Raw genomic sequence first — 9063 nt, 5'->3', positions numbered from 1 at the left:
TACTGGTACACCTTGCTCACCTCAAGGAGGTAAGAGGGACGGCTTGTAGACAAAGGGTCTTTTCAGCATCTGCCCCCAGACTATGGAATGCCCTCCCGACTGAGATTTGTCTGGCGCTGACGCTGATGACATTTCGGCACCAGGTCAAAACCTTCCTGTTCCAGAAGGCTTTAAATTGAAATACTATCCTGATAGCAATTTTTAGAGTATCTATTTTAACTGTATTTTAATTTTTTAATCTTTTTATTGTATTTTTATTGTATTTTAATTGTTGTAAGGCGCCCAGAGACCTTTGGGTAGAGTGGGTGGCATATAAGTTAAATAAATAAATAAAATATGGTAATTGCTGCTATATCTTATCACAGCAGGAGTCTTGCTATTGCGTTTTTAATTTTAGAAAAGGAAGAGGGTGCTATGGCTTGAGTTATTTGTGTATCTGTTTGTCTCAAATGCAAACACAACAAGAACAATCTTGTGTATTGTGCACCTTCTCTTCAGGAAGGGAGGATATCATTTGCTGCTCCGCCTCAGGCATGAAAATATTCAATTCTTCAAAAAACAAACAACCCCCCACCCACCCCCCAAAAAAACACCCCACAATCTCTCCAGTTTCTGAATGTGGGACATTGTGCTTCTGCATCCACAATTCAAAATGCCAGGAAATGGCCCGATATTGGTGCAAAATATCATGCCTGCGTTGCCAACAGGAAAAAGAATGGCAAGCTTTGCACAGCAAAGGTCAGCATGGATGTAGACCACAAAAATGGCAGTAGTTAAGAACAGATGATCCACAGGGTGGTCTTGTGCACACTAGCATTTACAAAGTGACATCACGCAAGGGAAAATCCCAGAAGCTGACTCCTTTTTTCATCAATTAACCACTTCTCATGCAAGCACAAAGTAATTGTCAGGGCTGTTTTTTGATCGGTATGAATGGTAGTGAGCACAGGAGGGTATTATGTGCCACTGAAATAACTAAGCATGACTACTTCACAGCGCCCCTGGTCAAAATGTTTACAAGTATTTTGATTTTTTTTTAAAGCTAGTAATTGTGTTGTGAACAAGGAGAAATTTAAGATTCATCCGGGAATGAAATCTCTCAAAGGATAAACACCAGAGCATGGACAGCTAGGAGAATGAATGTAGTAACATTCTGAAGCCATCCGTAATTAGAAGAGGATTCATGTTACGATCTCAGTGCGTTACACAATAGGAGTGGAACATTGGAGGACATTTTCCTACTGACTGAAAAATGAGAAAGTGCTCGATTTTATATGTTAAAAAGAAATATTCTATGGATAGGAACAGAACATGCAAGAGCTGTAACTAGACTTCAGTTTGGGTTGATCCTCTGGACTATACAATCTCTCATATCTAGTATAAAAACCTTGGCTACAACATTTGTTAATGCTTATCAGGCGGTCATTGCTCGTTTGCTTGCTTGTTTCCCCCACCCCCACCAACATGCAGTGTCAAATAGCAAGAAAGCTGAATAATGGAATCATTCTGGGAACTTTACATAACACCACTATTACATTTTTAAACAAGCACATTCCATTCTTAGCTTATATGGGCCCAGTCTCACGTTTCTCCTAGCACGCACTGTCACATTTCCCCAATGGGATGTGCATGACATGCTTAGAGGATCTAGGGCAGATATGGGTAATTTATGGCTTTCCAGATGTTGCTGAGTTGCAACTCCCTCACCCCACTCCATGAATGTGCCAGCTGCTGTACTTAGGGCACTTGCCCTGTCCTGATTGATCACCGCGCTGTCCTTGATGAGATGACACTGTCCTGCATTGGTTATCTAGGATACCATTCAGCAACATTGGGGAAGAATAAAAATCTTGCACATTATCCCTATAGTTCCTAGTATTCATCAGAAAATCCTTGAAAAATCTTATTATTCCTTGGATTTTGCTCCTAATGGAACATTGTTCACTACTGCAACTAGAGGTTTCTGTGGCGCATTGTGCTATTAGGAACTTCATGTAGCATTTACCACTGAGGAAAATGGATGGGCAAATCCCTGTTGACAGGAACATAATGACACATCAGAAAACCACACACAAACACACACCCTGCTGGTGTTTCTAGTCTTTTGTGACTATTAAAATGACAGACATTTTGCTCATTTGAAATAATCTTGCCTGCTCGTGGAACCAAACCTACTTATTTTCAGCTCAGTTTGGCTGCTGGATTCCTATTGGTTCCTAGATTTCTTTGCAAAGGGACTTTTATTTTTTAATGTAAGATCACTCTCCCCGATGGGTGTACCTAGGGTGTACCTAGGATGTTCCTATGTTTATGTAATTTGCTAGTTAATGTAATTTCTTCATGGAGTGAACTAATATTAATATACTAAGCTAGTACTACATGGGATGAGTAAACGCTAAGATACTAAATGTTACAGAGCTCTTGCAAAATAAGGCTTAGAATTGCCATTGCTTATACAGAACTCGACAGGAAGAGAAAAAACAGGTCAAGTCAATTACAGCGAAGGGCTTTTTTCCAAAAAGAAAAATAGAGTTTTGTGATGCCTATGCATCACTAGTGACTTGTGTGCCCAGGACAGTGTATCTGTTGCTGTTATTAAAATAAATCATTGTTAATGACGGATTCTGAATTATGCACCGGGGGAGGGATTGTACGTGAGTATCTGGGAGAGGAGACAAGAGGGACACTTTTCCCTGGAATTCTAAATCCATTTCTTATTTTACTAAATAGTACATACAAACACAGCATATTGTGGTGGCAGGTGCTGTGTATTTATATTACACCAGCATTCCACTTTGCAACTCTGACTGGCCTCCCCAGAAAAAAATTACTGCAGTTTTGTGATAAGACGATTGGCAATGACAGATGAACTTCCTCAAAAGACAGCTTCCTCGCATTGCTGCTGACCCCTTTCTGCGGCCTGCAATTACAAAGAAATGTTTTGTGATGATTCTGCATCCGCAGTGACTTGTGTGGCCAGGGCAGCTCTGGGATAAGTGATCAGTTTATGTGAAGCGTTCGTCAGACCCATCCACCTGGTAAATTTGGCTGGGGTGGCCTGTGTGTTTAGTCGTTTAGTCGTGTCCGACTCTTCGTGACCCCATGGACCAGAGCACGCCAGGCCCTCCTGTCTTCTACTGCCTCCCGGAGTTGTGTCAGGTTCATGTTGGTTGCTTCGCAGACACTGTCCAGCCATCTCATCCTCGGTCGTCCCCTTCTCCTCTTGCCATCACACTTTCCCAACATCAGGGTCTTTTCCAGGGAGTCTTTTCTTCTCATTAGATGGCCAAAGTACTGGAGCCTCAGCTTCAGGATCTGTCCTTCCAGTGAGCACTCAGGGTTGATTTCCTTTAGAACTGATAGGTTTGTTCTCCTTGCAGTCCAGGGGATTCTCAAGAGCCTCCTCCAGCACCACAATTCAAAGGCATCAATTCTTCGGCGGTCTGCTTTCTTTATGGTCCAGCTCTCACTTCCATACATCACGACAGGAAAAACCATAGCTTTGACTATTCGGACTTTTGTTGGCAAGGTGATGTCTCTGCTTTTCAAGATGCTGTCAAGATTTGTCATCGCTTTCCTCCCAAGAAGAAGGCGCCTTTTAATTTCAGGGCTGCTGTCTCCATCTGCAGTGATCATGGAGCCCAGGAAGATAAAATTTGACACTGCCTCCATATCTTCCCCTTCTATTTCCCAGGAGGTGATGGGACCAGTGGCCATGATCTTAGTTTTTTTGATGTTGAGTTTCAGACCGTTTTTTGCACTCTCCTCTTTCACTCTCATTACAAGGTTCTTTAATTCCTCCTCACTTTCTGCCATCAGAGTGGTATCATCTGCATATCGGAGGTTGTTGATATTTCTTCCGGCAATCTTAATTCCGGCTTGGGTTTCTTCCAGTCCAGCCTTCCGCATGATGTATTCTGCATATAAGTTAAATAGGCTGGGGGACAATATACAGCCTTGCCGTACTCCTTTCCCAATTTTGAACCACTCAGTTGTTCCATGACCAGTTCTAACTGTTGCTTCCTGTCCCACATATAGGTTTCTCAGGAGACAGATAAAGTGGTCAGGCACTCCCATTTCTTTAAGAACTTGCCATAGTTTGCTGTGGTCCACACAGTCAAAGGCTTTCGCATAGTCAATGAAGCAGAAGTAGATATTTTTCTGGAACTCTCTGGCTTTCTCCATAATCCAGCGCAAGTTAGCAATTTGGTCTCGAGTTCCTCTGCCTCTTCGGAATCCAGTTTGTACTTCTGGGAGTTCTCGGTCCACATACTGCTGAAGCCTACCTTGTAGGATTTTGAGCATAACCTTGCTAGCGTGCGAAATGAGTGCAATTGTACGGTAGTTGGAGCATTCTTTGGCACTGCCTTTCTTTGGGATTGGGATGTAGACTGATCTTTTCCAATCCTCTGGCCACTGTTGAGTTTTCCAAACTTGCTGGCATATTGAATGTAGCACCTTAACAGCATCATCTTTCAAGATTTTAAATAGTTCAACTGGAATGCCATCACCTCCACTGGCCTTGTTGTTAGCCAGGCTTTCTAAGGCCCACTTGACTTCGCTCTCCAGGATGTCTGGCTCAAGGTCAGCAACTACATTGTCTGGGTTGTCCGGGATATCCACATCTTTCTGATATAATTCCTCCGTGTATTCTTGCCACCTCTTCTTGACGTCTTCTGCTTCTGTTAGGTCCCTCCCATTTTTGTCTTTTATCATGTTCATCTTTGCGTAAAATGTTCCTCTAATATGTCCAATTTTCCTGAACAGATCTCTGGTCTTTCCTTTTCTGTTATCTTCCTCTATTTCTTTGCATTGTTCATTTAAGAAGGCCCTCTTGTCTCTCCTTGCTATTCTTTGGAAGTCTGAATTCAAGTTTCTGTAACTTTCCCTATCTCCCTTGCATTTTGCTTCCCTTCTCCTCTCTGCTATTTCTAAGGCCTCGTTGGACAGCCACTTTGCTTTCTTGCATTTCCTTTTCTTTGGGATGGTTTTTGTTGCTGCCTCCTGGACAATGTTACGAGCCTCTATCCAAAGTTCTTCAGGCACTCTGTCCACCAAATCTAGTTCCTTAAATCTGTTCTTTACTTCCACTGTGTATTCATAAGGGATTTGGTTTAGATTATACCTGAGTGGCCCAGTGGTTTTTCCTAATCTCTTCAGTCTAAGCTTGAATTTTGCTATGAGAAGCTGATGATCAGAACCGCAGTCAGCTCCAGGTCTTGTTTTTGCTGACTGTATAGAGCTTCTCCATCTTTGGCTGCAGAGAATATAATCAATCTGATTTCGATATTGCCCATCTGGTGATTTCCATGTATAGAGTCGCCTCTTGTGTTGTTGGAAAAGAGTGTTTGTGATGACCAGCTTATTCTCTTGACAAAACTCTATTAGCCTTTGTCCTGCTTCGTTCTGAACTCCAAGGCCAAACTTCCCTGTTGTTCCTTTTATCTCTTGGCTCCCTACTTTAGCATTCCAGTCCCCTAGAATGAGAAGAACATCTTTCTTTGGTGTCAGTTCTAGAAGGTGTTATAAATCTTCATAGAATTGTTCAATTTCAGTCTCCTCAGCAATGCTGGTTGGTGCATAAACTTGGATTATTGTGATGTTGAATGGTCTGCCTTGGATTCGTATTGACATCATTCTATCATTTTTGAGATTGTATACCATTACAGCTTTTCCCACTCTTTTGTTGACTATGAGGGCCACTCCATTCCTTCTACGGGATTCTTGTCCACAATAGTAGATATGATAATCATCTGAGCTGAATTCGCCCATTCCTGTCCATTTTAGTTCACTGATGCCCAGGATGTCGATGTTTATTCTTGCCATCTCCTGTTTGACCACCTCCAGCTTCCCAATGTTCATAGATCTTACATTCCAGGTTCCTATGCAGTATTTTTCTTTGCAGCATTGGATTTTCCTTTCACTTCCAGGCACGTCCACAGCTGAGCGTCCTTTTGGCTTTGGCCCAACCACTTCATTAGCTCTGGAGCTACTTGTACTTGTCCTCCGCTCTTCCTCAGTAGCATGTTGGACGCCTTCCGACCTGAGGGGCCCATCTTCCAGCGTCATATCTTTTAGCCTTTTGTTTCTGATCATGGGGCGTTCTTGGCAAAGATACTGGAGTGGCTTGCCATTTCCTACTCCAGGTGGATTGCGTTTAGTCGGAACTCTCCACTATGTCCTGTCCGTCTTGGGGTGGCCTACTTCATATAAATCCCCATTCTGGGCTGCTTTTGCTATTCTGAGCCATTGTGTTCCATTCCAGTGTGTTTTTGGGTACTAAAGGATTAATGAAAGAATAACATTCATTGGCTTTCTGGCCTAAAATATTGTTTGGTTATTTATCCAGCACATTCCATGATTTTTGGCATCAACTTTTATTAAAAGGTCCCTGCTCCTTTCTGTTCCAGCTTTTACCTAGTCCCAAAAGATTCCTCTTTTGGTTTTCTTATTAGTATCTTATCTCTTCAGGAAGGCACATTGGTTTTTATTTTTAAATTTTATTCATTTGTTTTGGGGGCAAGATCTATATTTCTTTCTTAAGACTTGAATCTGTCAGAATAGAATCTTTAACAACTGTAATCTTTTATGGGTTTCCTTAGAAGAAATCCTATTGAGTTTAGTGTGCAATTCTCCCAGGTACATGTTTCATAGGGATGGGATTGCCTGTAAATGGCTTGTGTTTTTACTCTTTTTAAAAACTTTTTTCTTTTGTTTTGTCTCTGATATCTGGTATGGTTATCTCTCACGTCTACTTAGCAGTCTGTTATGTTTGTACATGAAACAAAAAATATAAAAAATGACTAGGGTCTTCATTATTTGATTGCCCTCTGCTGGTGGCGAATTAAAAAAAATACACTCAATGAAATGTTTTCCTACATAGGCATTTAGGAGATCCCAAATTGTTTTTTTCTGGTCTCATCCTAGAGTGGTATGATTTACAAAGTTCCTGTTAGAAGTTTGCTGTGCTAAAGAAAGGCATAATTGTGAGAGTTACTTTTTATACTAGCTTTAAGGGGAGGTGTCTCATCAGAGAACTCAATGGCTACTACATTTTCAGAGAAGTGAGATTGTAAAGGCTTATTTGAAATAAGACTTGCTCTTGAACTTTGAGTAGCCAAGCAGATGGGGAAAATCTCCCATCCAATAAGAAAGCAAAAGTCACAACTCGAAAAAAGTGACCTGAATACCATTTGGGTTTGCAGTTACTGGTAAAATGGGTGCTAGGGATGGGATTTTCAGATATCTAACCATCATCATCATCATCTTAGAACTGGGAAGCTGGAAGAAACCTTACAAATCATCAAGTCTGGCTCCTGTCTTGGAGGCACAGTGGGGAATCAAACTCTCAACCTCCAATGTTCCACAACCAAATACTTGAACCATTTGAGCTATCAAGCAGTTGTTACTTCTCCATTCTGGGAATTCTACCTGAAAAGACACTTTACAACACCTGTATGTGGCTCACCTGAGAAAAAGGCCTCAACTGGAAGACTTTGAGGCTGTTTCTTGTTCCTGACCTAGCCCTGGCTGGGAGTTTTCTTCCTGAACAGGAAGCCAGGCAGACCTTGGCCTAGGTCAGACTCAGAACCTTACAGTTTAGGCCTTTGTTCTCGATGAGTTACTTTCAGATGTCTATTAGAGATGGGGGTACAATATTTGTATTCGTATCCGAATACGAATATCCTGGCTAAGGTGGCGATAATGACCGTCCACTCGCCAATCTGCCGCTGCTGCGGATGCCGTGATTCTTCCAATGGCTCTGCAGATCATGATCTGCGAACCACTCTTCAACCTTGCAGCAAAATTTCTCCTCCCGCCTCCTGCCAGGAGCCGCTAGCTGATCGCGATCTGCAAAGCCATTGGAAGAATCGCGGTATCCACGGCGGTGGTGGATCGGTGAGTAACCGTTTGGCTCTATGGGGCTGGGCCCTCGTTATCGCCACCTGTGCGGGGATATTCATATACGAGTATCCCCATTTCTAATGTCTATCTACTGTATCATATAGAACTTCCAGAATGGAGAATAAGGAGATTTGTATTCCCATTAAATACAGAAAGTATCATCATAATGGATGCTCCCTGACTAATACAGTGCCCCATGCATTTCATCTGTGGCAGATAGCTGAGAAATTATTCAGAAGGGCAAACAGGAGAGAAAGGAGACAATCCTAGAATAGTGAAATTGGGAGGGGCCTATAAGGCCATCAAATTAGTTGTGAGTCTGGAAGTTCACTCACATTATGTTGGGTATACTATGTTTAATCTGTTTACACCAGTCTCAGATGTATTGCTAGCATTCTTGTAACCAAATGAACAGCCTGCCATGGATTTAAATAAGACTGTGCATTTTATTATGTACACAGATAGAAGAAAGTTCTGTGCCCCAACCTACTTATTTTTAACAATTAAATTTTATAGACTTGTAGTTGTATTGGTTATTCTTTTTAGTTTCATTTACCTTGATTCTCCATGTTTGATTCCCCGGCCCGAGCATCTTACAGTATATACATAAGTACAATTGATTTAAATGGAGCTGTGCATTAATAAAAAGAGAATCATTTTAAGCTTCTGTATATTTTATCTGTTAGATGACTAAAGTCTTATTTTTTTAGAAAAAGGCATCTAAGAAATGTATTTTATCTGCAAGATGATTAGAGCCTCTTTATTTCAATAGAAAAATGCATCAAGCACTATTCTTTCATATTAGGTCCAGAGTGATTAGTGTTACTGGCATGGAAAGGCAGGGTTTTCAATGTACATAAATGACACTCCAAGGCAAGAATGATGAGGCTATATGATGTTTCAAAGTATTTAAAAGGCTAGACACAAAAATTAAGGTTTCTATGAGTAAGTTTTGATTAATTCTGCTTGGTTCACATGTGACCATTTGGACTCTGAAAGTAAGATGTTTAACCAGTGAAACATCTGTGTTTGCTGAAACTGAAAACACATCCAGACAGGCATATTGCTTGCTATTTGGATCACTTTTGGTGCTGTTTGGTTCAAAGCAAATTGCAGGATCCTATAAGGCCACCAAGTCCCACCATCTGCTCAATGCAG

This window comes from Pogona vitticeps, chromosome 2, assembly GCF_051106095.1.
Source record: "Pogona vitticeps strain Pit_001003342236 chromosome 2, PviZW2.1, whole genome shotgun sequence".
NCBI lineage: Eukaryota > Metazoa > Chordata > Lepidosauria > Squamata > Agamidae > Pogona > Pogona vitticeps.
This window is presented reverse-complemented; position numbering follows the sequence as displayed.